Below are 15,773 nucleotides of genomic sequence, written 5' to 3'. Positions count from 1 at the left end.
ATGCGCTCATAGCAGTCCCCGTCTACACCCACTCAGAGCTCCCAAGGCTTTCCTCCCACCCCCAGTTGCCTTTCAAATGGTTAGGGCAGTGGCAAGGAAAATGAGGACTGGTAGCCTAACCTACCTCACAGGGCTGTGGTGGGGATTAAATAGGGAGGGGACAGCCATACTCACCACCATGAGCTCCTTGGAGAAAATGCGGGATAGAAACATAATAAACATAAAACTAGAGGGCGGCTGTGGGACCCGCTAGAGCCCCGCCAAGGCTTCTCGTTTTGAAGACACAGAGCTGGGCTTACTCGGCGAAAGCAGCAGCCAGCAGAGACTGCAGGCTCCGATGTCAGTGGGACAGGGAATCCGCTCCAGGTTTTAGTCCAAACTTTCAAGGGTTCACTGCCCCACTGACATCGGAGCCTGCAGTCTCCACTGGCAGAAGCCCTCCCTGGCGAGGAGATGCAGGCAGTTCTTGTTGCGGCTTCCCACACTCCCAGGCGCATCTCTTTGAAGCAGCAGGATTTGATAGTTGAAGAGGAGGCCAAACGCAGAAACACGATTTGCAGGCTCTGCCACTTTCCCGTCTATAAATCCTTTGCAATTGGAAACTTAGCCGCTCATCAGGCACCGAACAGCGGAAGGCACAGTATATTTCATCTTGGCACGGACAACACCTCTTGGCCGGCTTTATCCAATTTAAAAGATCAGGTTGCTCTTTGCAGGCAAAGAGCCTGATTCAGCACAAAGTTGGTTCGTGCAAGCCCCTGTCCATTTCAGTGGGGCTTACGCAGGCACACTTCATGCAGGACTGTGGCGTTAATTGGCCCAGACATGTCCCACAGAGCTCCAGACAAACAGATGTCAATTATATTCTGATTATCAGCACTACGCACACTATCACCATCATATACAGTACACTAATAGCGAACTCAATTCTCGAAGCGCTGTTATTTATGTAGCCAAAGAGATGCCATCCACATAGATGGCGCCGGCGCAAGAGCAGCTTCTCGCAGCCCTGCTGCATCCACTACACACTGGGGGCCTTGAAAGTCACCATGGACTTGCAGAGCAGCGAGGAGCGTTTTCCGCCCTGCTGGGAATACCACCAGTGGTTTGGGCAACGGCCCTGCCCGGACTACCCGCTCTGCCACCACCCGCTGTGCTACTATAACTGCGACGGTAAGAGCAAGCCGCCCCAGCAGGCATGCCCACGCACCATCTTGGCCCCATTTACACCATTGTCCACACTATGGCCTGTGGCTTCTTCGATCCCATGCTGCCCAACGACGACAATGAGCCGATGACAACTGTCTGACCTGGGTCTACATCTACCTGGTCTGTTTGCTCCACCCACAGACGCCGCCGGGGAGTCATTCGGGCAGCCTGAGAGGAACTTGCGGTGGCACCCACTGCCCCAGAGGAGCTGCAAGACTACGAGGCCTGAGAGCTACCGCCCCATCGTTGGAGGGCCAGTGGGCCAGACCAGTTGGTCGGCCTGCCGGTTGCCACCGCCCTGTTTCCACGCTACCAGCGGCGTCGGTGTCAGCGTCATGGGCAGGGCATGCAGACGGAGACCCTTAGTGTTAAGCTGTACTACTCTTGACCTGAGCCGCAGGCCGTCACCGTTTCGGACTGGTGTACCACCCCTTGAAATAGCTGTACGTTCAGGCGAGACAGAATGTCTTTCCTGGATATTTTTTCTTAATATAATGTTATTTGCTATTTAATTTAATTTTTTGTACAATATATTGCTTATTGATGGATTGCCTTGTTGATGTATTTTTATATTTGTGTTTACTTTTTCTGTAAGCTGCCTTGAGGGCCTTTTGGCCGAAAGGCGGGGTATAAATAAACATTAACATAACATAACATGCAGGGCGAAGGCATACAGACAAGCTTGGGAGAACCCCAGAGTGCAGTGCAAGTACAAAACAAAACAAAATTAAGAAAAATACTGCACAGCAAGGACTGAGCACGGTTCAAGTGGTCAGACATGGAGATGGCAAAACAATCACACACCCCACCTGCCCAATCCCCCACTGGAACATAACACATAACAACAACAAAACCTTGAGAAGAGAAGACTGAGGGGAGTTATGATAGCACTCTTCAAGTACATGAAAGGTTGTCACATAGAGGAGGGCCGGGATCTCTTCTCGATCGTCCCAGAGTGCAGGACATGGAATAATGGGCTCAGGTTGCAGGAAGCCAGATTTCGACTGAAAATCAGGAAAAGCTTCCTAACAGCGCAGTACAGCAATAGGACCAATGGCCTAGGAAGGTGGTGGGCTCTCTAACACTGGCAGCAATGTTAAGAGGCAGCTGGACAGCCGCCTGTTGGGTGGATTCCTGCACTGAGCATGAGGATGGAGTCAGTGACCTTACAGGCCCCTTCCAACTCTACTGTTCTATGACTCTATGAGATTATGGTCTCTGGCCATCATTAAGTATCTCTTTAATGCAGCCTTCACCAACGTGGACGCTCTTCAGTTGTTGTTGGATCACAACTCCCGTCATCCCGTCCCTTGGCTGTGCTGGCTGGGGCAGATGGGAGTTGTAGTCCAAAACATCACACTGGTGAAGATTGCTCTAGTCAGAGCACTTAAGAGACCTGTTCTTGCTGATCACAGTCCAGTGGCCCTGTTCCATCCTGAACAGCACAGGACCTGGGTGCCTCACAGAGGCTGAACAATTCTCGACATGTAGCAGAGGTTTGCAAAAGATTCCTTTAAAAATGCATTGCTCTCTGCTTGAACACTCTCCCCGCACCCACCCAGATGCTTGATTGCTTTTCATTTTGAACACGCATTTACAAAATGCAAATAATCCAAAATTATCTTGGCTGTCACCAAACTGTTTAGAGAGTTGACTGGTGCAGGAAGTGTGGGGATACCCAATGTTGCTACAGCTTCTGTTGTGAAGCCAATCAGAAGCTCCCAGCTGTGGGATGGAAATCTCAGCATAAGGTAGGAATATAGGGAGTTCTATATACCTGCCAAACTCTGCCACATTTCCTGTTTAGGCCCAGTGGCAAAATGTTCCACAAGAGGAAAAGGATGAAGGAAGAAATCTGCCAATTTCGTTTTCTCAAAATCTGAGAAGTGCAAATGTCAAAGGATGTTTTGGTTCACATATTGCTTGGGAAAGTTCAGATTTGGTCGATTCTCATTAAGAGCCCCACTGAACTGAATTCCTCCCCCATGCCTATTATGACGTGTAAGAAAGTGAGGGCAGGGGCAAAGGTGAGCAAAATTACCTGGAGGTTGAAGCACCTTCTGTAGGAGGAAAGGCAAAAGGTGGGCTTTTCAGCTGAGGAAAAAGGCAACTGAGGGGGTAAAGGTGTCATGATAGAAGTACTGTATATAAAGGGTGTGATTCAACTGTTACTTACACCAGGCTGAGAAGAGTTGGATATGGCAGATCTCCGGCTGAGCCAGCTGGGTCCTGGCTCAGCTAGGCCACACTGGCCTAAATCTCTCATCCTAGCTCAGCCACAGATCCTCCGGAGAAGCCCAGCCTGGCGTAACGGGAGTCGATGAAAGCCAGCAGAAGACCCCAAAAATGGGTGTTCTGGGGGGTGTCAGGAGAGGGGCTGAGGGGGATACTATACATCCTGGTCCTGTTGGACTTCCTCCTCCCGCCCTCTGTCCTGGCAGCTGAAACACTGGGAAAAGTGGCAGAAGGACACGTGCATTTTGTTCCCTTCTGCTGCACCCTGCCAGCGCAGGCATTCCTCCTGCCTTCTCAGAGGCTCCTGAAGGTGTTTGGATCTGGCCGTCCCTTCCACCAGTTCTGCCTCTGCTGGCTTCACTCCTGCCAGCCTCCAGTGAGATGGATTGCTCTGGAAGTTATGCATGGTGTGGCAAAAGTGGACAGAGCCAATCCCCTCCCCACCAATTAAAATAAAAATTGGTTGGCAGTAGATTAACAGAGTCCTTTCTTCACTCGATGCACAATTAACTGATGGAACTCAGGGGATGAAATACATTCATGGATTTTAGATCTATGAGTGGCAGTTAGTCATGGTGAGGAATGGGGGAGGAAATTGATTCAGTTTGTATTTGAAGCTGAGCCTACATAATCTGCACTTTCTGAAACAATTGATGAACTGAAACACAGCCGTCCTTCAAAATTTGCACTTCTCCAAATTTTGCAAAGGAGTTCTTCAGCCATATACTGTGTACAAAACTGCATATATTAGGGATGCATATATGAGTGAAAACAACAGACACAAATATTAGGGGAAATTGCTTTGCAAAAATGTGCAAGTTAGGCAAAACTGCATACAAAAGTATATATTAAGATAAAGTCACACTATCATGCTGATGAATTTCCATACATGAAGACTTCTTTTAAAAATGCACAAACTGATCCGGAAATGCAGAGAACCGAACTTAAGACTGGACCAATGACAAACTGCGAGGAACCGAAATGGTGTGCCCATCCCTAGTCATGAGAACTAAATGGAACCTCTGCACACAGGAACAGTATATCTCTGAGTAGCTAGATGTCAAGGGAACACACAGGTGGGAAGACAGTTGCTTTCATGGCCTGCTTGGGGGTTTCTGACAAATATTGGCCCCGCCGTTGGAAACAGGATTCTGGGCTAAATAGATGGGCCTTTGGCCTGATCCTGCAGGCACTTCTGATGTTCTTATGCACTGAGTCCTCTCGCAAGGGATTTGCAGCAGCAAGCAGATAAGCAGTAAAACTGATGACACAGGAAGCTGCTTTATACTAAGTCAAACCAGTGGTCCATCTAGCTCAGTACTGTCTCCACTGACTGGCAGCAGCTCTACAGGATTTCAAAGAGGGAGTCTGCCTGGAGATGCCAGGAATTGAACGTGGGACTTTCTTTATGCAACGCAGATGCTCCACCACTGAGCCACATGGCTCACTGATGCTGTTGTAGCTGATCATTATTTGTTTACTAGGAAACTGTCCATCATGATGACACATCAGGGTGTACATAAGGGAGCTCGCATGGAGCAAGGATCCCTGCAGGGTTCCAGGCATCTCATCCCAAGGTCAGTCAGGGGTGGCTCCATCTCAATCAGGAGTTGGGACCCTGTTGCAGTGTTCTTCCCCACATGCAATGTTCTGTTTTTCTGCATAGGAGTGAACGGCCTACAGGAGTATCTAGAAGGGATCACATTGAGGTATAAGGAGGGGGCAGTGGGGAGAGATCTTCCATGCCCTGTTGATGGTGCAGGCTCAGAACTCTAGCTGGCAGCGACCCTGAAGGGTACTGGTTGCAGATCTTGTCCTAAGGCCAGTGTTTTGGAACCTGTGGGCTAGCGGTGGCTGGTGGCTGAATGACAGTGGGGCAATGGAACCCGCTCTGGGTTTTAGTCAGAACATTTAAGGAGCTGTTCAAGGTGCTGAAACCTATCCCCCACATCAGTTCAGTGCCTTGGACAGATCATTGAACATTCAGACTAAAACCCGGAGTGGACTCTACTGCCCCACTGATGTGGAGCCACCGGCCACCACAGCCTGTGGTCCTCCAAATGCTATGGGACTCCAACATCCCAGCCAGCATGGCCAGTGTCTACATTTTACAGGAGTTGAAGTCTGGCAACATCTGGAGGGCCACAAGTTCTCCAGCACCGCCTTAGGCCTTGCTGCATGAAAACCTTTTCATTAAACCTGGGACCTTCTGCATGTGATCTGCCACCACTGAGGATGACTAGCAGGGAAGGCCAGGAACTCAGTTGTCAGAGCACTTGGTTTGCATGCAGAAGGTCCCAATCCCCAGGTTCAATCCCCAGCATCTCCTGTTACTCAGGAAGCAGATGGGGATGGATGTGTCTGTCAGTTGCTCATTTTTCCAATCTTAAATTCAGTTCTCCACATTTCTGCAGCAATTTTCGGGGTTTTAATTAATTAATTAACTAAACAACATTTATATACTGCTTGACTGTGACAAAATCTCTAAGTGTTTTACAAGAAATATTAAAATCCTAATGAAAATTCATCAGCAGTTCAGAGCAAATTTCTCTTAATAAACACACGTTTGTATCCCATTTCTCTAATATACACATCTTTGCAATACAGCTTCCCCCAATGCAATGCATTTTTGTATGTTATCTTCAGTAATATATCCATCTGATGCACGCTTGACCCTTGTATATGCTTTCCTTGGCTAGAGAACTGCGCTGCAAAACTCGGAGGAGTGTGAATTTTGACAGATGGCTTTGGCTCCCATATTGTTTTGGACAGTGGCAATTTGGTCGGTTCACCTTAATCGAATTTCTCAGCAGCCTCTCTCTGGAGAGAGTCGTTGGCAGTCAGGGTAAACAAGGGTGGGCTGGAGGAGCAAACAGATAGCTTCCTATATCGCCACCAACACATACGTTCTTCTCTAACTACATTACATGCAGGCAACCTCCCCCCCAAGAGTACCATTATAGCTTCACTGACTAATTTTATGCAGATCTCCCATTAATTTGGCCTTTTATGAATTCATCCTGCAATGGGCCTGCCTCATAAATCAAGGTGCCACATCTTAACAGTGTATTATGCATAAATGGCGTCTTCCTTTCTGACATTTTGCAAATCAGCAATACGTTTATAGAGGCAGTGGGCTCTGCTGCTCTTTCCCCACATGTCCTGCTAGCAGTTAAGGTTGGGGAACTGCTGAGGGTTTTTCTACAGACTTGCCTACAGCTTCCCACCCCCTGCCACTCAGCTTAAAAAACAACAACTCTTTTTTCCCCAGTGAAACAAACATTACAGTTCTGATGTTGGGGAAATGCTATTTACGCACAACAGAAGTGAAATCTGGATCCTCCCTATCATAACAATGCTTGCTGTACGTTTCATCTCTTCAAAGCTTCATGTGCCCTGTACAACAGCCCTGTAAAGTTGGCTGGAAAGATTATCCCCCACAGTGCAGATGAGAGAACACTGTCATAGCTAAGGCCACTTACAGCAAGTTTTACTCACAAGTAAGTCTCACTGAGCTCAGTGGGGCTTAGTCCTAGGTAAGTGGTTATTATGGGATAGCAGCCTGAGGAAAAAAATCCTATATCAAAGAAGCCGGCATAATTTATGGACACAATCCTACAGTTTACCTTTGTTGTTGTTGTTGTCGATTATGACTTACGGAGACCCTATGAATCAGTGACCTCCAAGAGCATCTGTCATGAACCACCCTGCTCAGAGCTTGTAAGTTCAGGTCTGTGGCTTCCTTGATGGAATCAATCCACCTCTTGTCTGGCCTTCCTCTTTTTCGACTCCCTTCTGTTTTTCCCAGCATTATTATCTTTTCTAATGAATCATGTCTTCTCATGATGTGTCCAAAGTAGGATAACCTCAGTTTCATCATTTTGTTCTAACACCCAATTATTTGTCTTACCTTAAACTGGCTTAAAGTATGCCAGATCCTAACTGTGTTCAGGAGCCCTTGCAAGGGAAGCACACCAGCTGAGCCGGCAAAGCTTTTTCCTGGCTTAACTTATGCCAGGACTGGAGGTCATATTGCCAAGCTGAACAGATGTAGGCTATGGCATAAGTCCATCTCCCCTTAGTCCCACCCCCGCCACACCCCTGGAACGCCCCTTTTGGGGGACTACACCAGTAATACACTGGTCTCGGTTGAGCTGGCTGAGTCCCAGCTGAGCCAGGATGAGGCACTGATGCCAGTGTAACCAGGCTGAGCTGGACCCAGCCGGCTCAGCCGGAGAGCTGCCACATCCTGTATCCCTTCAGCCCGGCGTAAATACCAGTAGGATTGCACCCTAAGTGAGTTTGCACCTCAGCATTTAGCTGTTATGTTAGATTGGCTCTCAAAAACTGGTAACAGAATAACGTCGTCTTGCATACTGAGATGTGGAAAAGCAAACTGTCATCAAGGTTTGTCATTCCACTGATTTTCAGAGGATCCCACCCTTCCATCTACTTGGGGCACAGGAATAAAAATAGAATAAGTCTAAAATTTAAAAATCCTGCTTTTTCTTAAGATTTTCATAAAAAAAATACATGCTTGCACAGCTCCTATTCATTTCAAGGGGGCTCACTCCCACAGGGGCACTTCCTAGCAGATCACGTCCTTAGATGGACTCTGGCTCAGTGGTAAGGGCATTTGCTTGGCATGCAGAAGGTCCCGGGTTCAACCCCCAGCATCTCTATGCGGGGCTGAGAGGGACCCCTGTGCCTCTACCAGTCTGTGCTGACAGTACTAAACTAGATGGGCCAGTGGTCTGACTCAGTATACAGCAGCTTCCTATGCGCCTAAAACTTTGCTTTCTTTGGCTCTCACTTGGGCCAACTTTGCCAAGCACCACTTTGGCGCCTTGCGCACGGAGAAACATGTGCAACGGTTGCAGAGTGACGAGGGGAGAATGTGCGTTTGACAAAGCGTCTCACAGACAGGCACTCCCCCCACCTGCCCACCCCTGCTCTGTAGCTAATCTGCAACGATCAGAAAACAGAAATCGCTTACCTGCGAGGATGAGATATGCTGCTCAGTCCTGGCCAGCCAGATCTTGCCCGGCTGCTTCTCTAAGCCCAACCACGGCACACTGGTGTGTCCACTGGAGCTGAGAGAGGCAACATGAGCTCAAAAAGGGGGGTGGGGAATGTGCACTCAGAATTACACCCGCCTCTCTCTTTTCTGTGCTGCTGTTCCTGGCTGCCAGTTCTGCTCAAGTTGCCAAATGAGCATCGGTCCTCCGCTCTAAAAGCTAAATGGTCCCAGGAAAGCTCCTGTGGTTGTGGTCCAAATGCAGAGGTTTCTTTTTCCATGTGGAGAAGCACGCGCTTCGCCAAAGGTTCCCACTCTTGATGTGACGACAGAGGCTGGGACAGGGAAGGGGGGAGGCTCTGGGCAGTCTCATCCCTCTCTAGGTGACAAGAGGGAGCGGAGGGGGGTTCTGGGGCTGGACCACACAAGAGCAGCCAGAGGTAGAGGCTGCTGCAATGCTCACACAGATCACCACCATCTCCATGGGCTGCTTAGAGTTCTTCCTAAACCTTTTTTTTTTTTTGCTGCAAGCATTTTCCAGACGCAAGGGCCATGTGCCTACCTGAAAGAGAGATGGACAAAATACATGATATTTTTTTTAGTCTGGGGAGAGGCTGAAAGATATCCAGGGTGGGGATTCATGCTGAGTGGCGCCATTAGGACTGGACTTTGGGCCAAAAGTCAAGGGTCCCATTAAGTGAGAGGGTCCCCAAACATAGCAGGGCTGGCTCATCACATCTTGAAGTCAGTGGTGTAAACATATTACCGTCTAAAGAGTCACCACCATTGCCACTGCAAAAGGATTAATTTTAGAGTCTAATTACCCAAGAGAACTACTGCTCATGTAGGCCTGGCTTGCTGAGTGGCTTGAGTCTAAATCCTAACTCAGCTCTGGATAGCCTCAAGCATGTCTCTCCCTCTCATCCACGGTTTGCCAGGCTAGAAAATGGGCATATAACCAAGAGTGGCCTACCTCACAGGCTTGTCCTGAGGATAATTGCAAATAACTTTGTATTGCACTATAAATGATCCAAAAAAGCCTCCAAGTCAACATGGCATGTAGCGAAGGCAGACGGGATAGAAAAAGAGAGTTCTCTGCACATCTCTGAGACACAAGAGGATATCCAGACGACTGTAAAATGTGTGACATGATCGCTTTGTGTTTTCATTATTTTTCCATTGTCCATATGACGCCGCACACTTTTGCGCATTTTCACACGGTTAAATTCGCTCCTGCAATACCGCAAATCATACGATTTGCTTTTTTAAACCAGGAATCATCCGCTGTACCTTCAGGCGCTCGGATGCAATACCGCAGACTTTACAGCTGTTGGCGTTTGATGGGCGGTTCTTGGGCAGTTCCCCATATCTGTTCTCTCATTCTCAGCCAATCACATATTTCCACTGTTGTGCATGTGTGCAAATGTCCGGGGAAAGCCCGGGAAAAAGGAACCTATCAGAGCAATGGTATGGTGTTGGGGGGGGCGGGCCTGCAACTTCTACTGCGCAGATGCAAAAAAGCGAATTTGTGCAGAAGCAGCAACAGCGGTTAATTTTTAGCCAGCCTGTAAACTGGGCAGCCGCTCAGGGTGAGATCTGCAATTGTGGTTGTTTGTAAACTTTTTCAAGGGAGAAAATATTTATCTTTGCCTAACCTCCACCTCCCACCCCTCACCCCCCGCATCAAATGCCCTTCTTGAACATATTGGTCTTTGCTTCCAGGCATCCAGAGTCGAGGGAGAGGGAGGGAGAAGAGAAACAGAGGCTTTCCTCTTGGATTACAGACACTCACCCTTAGTCAATTTTGCTTTCCTGCCTGCAAGGCTACTCTCTTTGAGTCGTCAATTTCAACCACAGCCTGCAGGTTCTCCGCAGCCCAGCTGAGCTGAAAAGCATACAGTGGCTTTTATTTATTTATTTATTTATTTATTTTATTAAATTTATATACCGCCCGACTAGCAATAGCTCTCTGGGCGGTGAACATAAAATAGCATAAAAATACAATGAATAACAAAATAATACTAAAATACAATCAACAATCCAATACAATAAACATTTTTAAAATTAAATATCGCAAATACAAGCAAAAAACCCACAGGAATTATTGGCATATAAGTGGTTTGCTAGAGCGTCTCAGCCACCCGCAACCATAGAGACTGGTGGTCTACCTTCCTAGACATGGTACATCGTTACTTGCTGTTCTGGAGAAATAAGTGGAATTGCAATCGTGTATCTCCAGAAACGTTAAAGGTAGAAAAGCATAGAGTCGGTTTTGCGAAATATCGCAAATACAAACAAAAATACAGGAATTATTGGCATATAAGTGGTTTGCATGTTTCTTTTATCAGAGGGAACACCACAAAGCCTGTGCTGGTCGCTTCAGTGCAGATTGACACAGCAGCACATGGTGCTGTTTGCCCGCATTCCCTGCCCGAGCCAAGAGTGGCCACCCGTGGGGGGGGCTGCTTGCTTCCCTCAGGGGCAGTATTTCTGCCGCCGAGCTGCATAACAGTCTGGGGCTGAACCCTTCAGTGAATGAGCCCAAGGGTTATGGGGGGATTCGCCCAGTGATTACAAGTGTTGATCCCTTGCACTGCCCACAATCCCCCTGGATGGTCAGGGGCACCTGGAGACACACACCCCCACCGGCGCTGCTCCAGAGTGATGAGTGAAAAGGAACTCCATTACAGCCACTACTACCAAACCATCAGGAAATTCAAACTTTTGCGCTCGCACGTTCAAGCGCATGCGCCTTGTTGTGCTTTGTTGCAAAGGGGGAGAGGAGCATACGTCATATTATTGTGGACCAATTGGCTGATAGGGCGGAGTGTTATGGGCGGAGTTGGGAAAAAGCAAGAAGAAGTACGGGTCCTCTCGCTGCGTGTGTGGGTGCAAAAAAGCGGGTTTTTTATTGGGAAAGAATGAACAAACAGGCAAAGTGAGGACTGTCAGATGACGAACCGGATATGGAAAATGTGGATTATCCCACTCTGTTTGGATGAGCCCTCAGCTGCCTCCTAGTGGTGCTGCTGAAATGCCAGCCTGGCATAACAGCAAACTGAATGCTAACTCAACCATCATTCTGGCATTTCCCCCATGCTTTTCATCTATGCAAAAGTTTGTGCATTCATTAACTTATTGGCCACCTTAAAAAAAAAGGAAGTGCACTTTTTAAAAAGTGCAAAACTGCTCAGGGGATAGGAGGCGGGTCTGAGGGCCAGCCAATCAGGGCCATGCACAGTTGACTCCAGCTTCAAATGGGCCCTGCTTTTTTTATTGCTGGAGTTCTGCCTTGGAGATAGATGGGTATATTTGGACTGAAGGCTTCCAGAGCAGCTCTTGGTTCTAAAAAAAATTGCCCCCTCTTGCCTTTACCGTCCATCTGGCACAGGGGTGGGGAACCTACAGCCTTCAAGATGTTGCTGGACTCCAACTCTCATGAGCACCAGCCAGGGGCCAATGAGAGCAGGGCCATGCTGGCTAGGACTCATGGGAAATGGAGTCCAAAACACCTGGAGAGCACCTGGTTTAGCAGATCCTCAGGAGGTCAAAAGACTTTATCATCTTCATGAAGTTCACCATCGTTGCAGCACCATTTTGCTGTTGATGCTGATGCTGATGTTTTAAACAACACCATCCACACTACAGCAGATAGATAAGGCAGATGGACAAAGCCGAGCCTTAAATAATTTACAACCTATAGTTGGACAAAAGGGAGAGACAACGAAGAGGGTGGGAGAGGCAAGAGTGATGAGGAATGGTTATGAATAAGCATGTGTGTGCCTACTTCAGTTGCTTCCAAACAAGTGCTTATTTTGGGATCGGTGTTGTTCATGCATGCAAGATTTCTGCAGAGGTCACAGGACGTTGAAAGCATCAAAATGCTGGCCTGTATCCCTACCTCCACCCAGTGGAGACTTCCAGCACCTTGGTCAGCTCCTTGAAAGGTTAGACTAAAGCCAGAGTGGATTCACTGCCCTGCTGACATCGAAGCCACCCACCTCCACTGCCTCCACCCCAATTTAATCAAGGGAAAATCCAGTTAGTTAAATGAAGACCAACCCCAACCTGTTGCCAGTTAGTGGTTTGCAATATAGGTTGAGCCATTTGCAATATTAAACCCACTTCTGGAAGCACTTTTAGGTTTTGTTGAGGTTGAGGGTGGTGGAGGATGGGGTAAGTCAGAGCCTTTATGGGAAAGGTGAGAGAAAATAACGGTTAGAAAAAGGTGAACCAGTGAGTTTTGTTTACACCAGTACTTGAGGAACTGGGAACTTCTCAAGATTCCCCATTTTATTTATTTTATTTATAGAGAAATTTCACTCCTTCTATTTAGAGCACAACTCAGGGCAGCTTAACAACACTGTCAAATCACAACGCCGCTGCTGTTACCACTGATCAGCTACACCATCATTTTAATGGGAAAAAGGGGACTTCGTGTTATTGCATCCACTCTCAGAACACCCAGGTAAGGTGGACCACTTAGTATCCTATTTTTTTTCAGATGGAGAAATGAGGTTGACAGTGACTTGTCAGAGGCTTTGCATAGCAAGTCTGTGGCAGAAGCAAACACTCATACACAACCCTCCCTTGAGTTCCAGATCGAAGTATAAATCTTTGGCCCCTTTCGTTTCCATGGATCATGCCTAGAGGATCCCGGCTAGAGAAAGCATTTTCCTTGGTTTTGTTAGCCTTTATGGTGCTAAGTTTAAGAAGATTTAAACAAGCAGGGAAGTAATGATAGTTGTAGAGTGTGATCCCTGGGGGGCAGTTAAATAGGATGACCAAAAAAAAAAAGTTTTGAAGGAACTGGCAACAAAACGTGTCACTAGAGGGCACCAGAGTCAACCAAACATCTTCCCATGCCCTGAGGAGAGACTTTCCATTATGCACTAATACCAGGTATTGATTCATCTTTATCATTCTGCTGGAATGCAGAGAGAGAGAGAATGTCTGCTGAATCAGAAAGGAAGGATGATCTGCTGAGTCCCTGGGGAATTAATTACAGGGAGGCGTCGGGAGGGGGAACAACACCTAACCACCCCTAAATTGATTTTTAGAAGTGTGAAGGGAGATTTCTGCTTAGATTGAGGCCGCTTTGAAAGGGATAGGGGAAGGATTACAACGACGACGCTTTGAAATACCGACAGCCAGCCTTTGCTTTTCTACCCCCGCTCAGCCGCAGCAATGCAGCTACAGGCGGCCTTCATGCCGGAATGCTTGTGGCTGCTCCATACCAGGGCCAGCCCTTCCAGGAGGCACCCTGTGCCTCTCGTCTTAAGCGGAGGCTGGGGAGAGACGGCAAAGCACTCATGCACTCCACCTGCAAATGTCCCTCATCTGAAAGCCGCTGCCAGTCAGTGTAGGCAGGACTGAGCTAGGTGGGCCAATGGCCTGACACTACAGCAGGCAGCTTCCTACGTTCCTAGCCCAGTAATGTCTACAGTGACTGGCAGCAGCTCTCCAGGGCTTCAGACTCCTATCTGCAGCTGCCACGGATCGAACCCGGGACCTTCTGCCTTCAAAGCGGCTCTTCTGCAACTGAGGTGCGGCCCTTTTCAAAGAGGAGCATAAGCAGCTGCCTCAGACTGAGTCAGGTCGTTGGTCCATCCAGCTCACTATTCTCCACACTGACTGGCAGCAGCTCTCCAGGGTTTCAGGGTCTGATTCAGCTTGCATTTAAAGGCAGACGTACCACATTCACACTTCCCCAAAAATTGCAAATTGCTGCAGAAATGTGGAGAACTGAATTTAAGACTGGAAAAATGAGAAACTGATCTTTCCACCCGTAAAGGCCCCAGGTTCAAGCCGCAAACGCGGCCGGTTTGAAGGGCCTTATGTAGCTGAAAGGCCTCTGCCTCCCTGCAACCAATGCCAGTTCTAGGCTCTGGGCTCCTGCTGGGAGGAAGGGCGGGATATAAAGCGAATAATAAATAAATAAAAATAAATAAATAGGTGGCATGGGCCAATCTTCTGAGACGATGGCAACTGGGGGAGCTGCACAAGGGACCAAGGGTTGTGTTCAGTTTACTCAGAGTAGACCCATTGAAATTAATGAGCCTAAGTTAGTCAGAACCTAGATTTATATCCTGCCCTTCCTGCCAGTAGGAGGCAAATGCAATTCAATGTAAACGAGTGTAAAGTTATGCATATTGGAGCAAAAACTCTTAATTTCACATATACGCTCATGGGGTCTGAACTGAACAGGAGAGAGACCTCGGGGTCATAGTGGATAGCTCGATGAGGATGTTGACCCAGTGTGCAGCAGCTGTGAAAAAGGCAAATTCTATGCTGGGAATCATTGGGAAAGGTATTGAAAATAAAACAGCCGATATCATCATGCCGTTGTATAAATCTATGGTGCGGCCGCATTTGGAATACTGTGTACAGTTCTGGTTGCCTCATCTCAAAAAGGATATTCTAGAGTTGGAAAAGGTTCAGAAGAGGGCAACCAGAATGATCAAGGGGATGGAGCGACTCCCTTACGAGGAAAGGTTGCAGCATTTGGGGCTTTTTAGTTTAGAGAAAAGGCGGGTCAGAGGAGACATGATAGAAGTGTATAAAATTATGCATGGCCTTGAGAAAGTGGATAGAGAAAAGTTCTTCTCCCTCTCTCATAATACTAGAACTCGTGGACATTCAAAGAAGCTGAATGTTGGAAGATTCAGGACAGACAAAAGGAAGTACTTCTTTACTCAGCGCATAGTTAAACTATGGAATTTGCTCCCACAAGATGCAGTAATGGCCACCAGCTTGGATGGCTTTAAAAGAAGATTGGACAAATTCATGGAGGACAGGGCTATCAATGGCTACTAGCCGTGATGGCTGTGCTCTGCCACCCTAGTCAGAGGCAGCATGCTTCTGAAAACCAGTTGCCGGAAGCCTCAGGAGGGGAGAGTGTTCTTGCACTCGGGTCCTGCTTGCGGGCTTCCCCCAGGCACCTGGTTGGCCACTGTGAGAACAGGATGCTGGACTAGATGGGCCACTGGCCTGATCCAGCAGGCTCTTCTTATGTTCTTATGTCTATTAATGTCAATGGGTCTATTCCGAGTAAGACTAGCATTGAATACTAATAGACAATATTGTCTATTATTGTCTGAAATCTTCCTGCCCCTCCATGCCTGCCCCACTGCCCAGAAATAGCCCACGTGGAATTGTTCTGCCAGAGAACTGCAAGAGGAGGTGAGGCTTCTTTGCAGGAAAGATTATCCCCACATACAGTGTCCCCATGACACAAGAAATGTGCATGCACAGAAACACCAAACATCACTGGAGTCGAGTCCATAATGAATGCTGAGATCTTTTTAATTAT

This window comes from Rhineura floridana, chromosome 4 (assembly GCF_030035675.1).
Source record: "Rhineura floridana isolate rRhiFlo1 chromosome 4, rRhiFlo1.hap2, whole genome shotgun sequence".
NCBI classification, from domain to species: domain Eukaryota; kingdom Metazoa; phylum Chordata; class Lepidosauria; order Squamata; family Rhineuridae; genus Rhineura; species Rhineura floridana.
The sequence above is the reverse complement of the archived record's forward strand: the minus strand, read 5'-3'. Positions refer to the sequence as shown.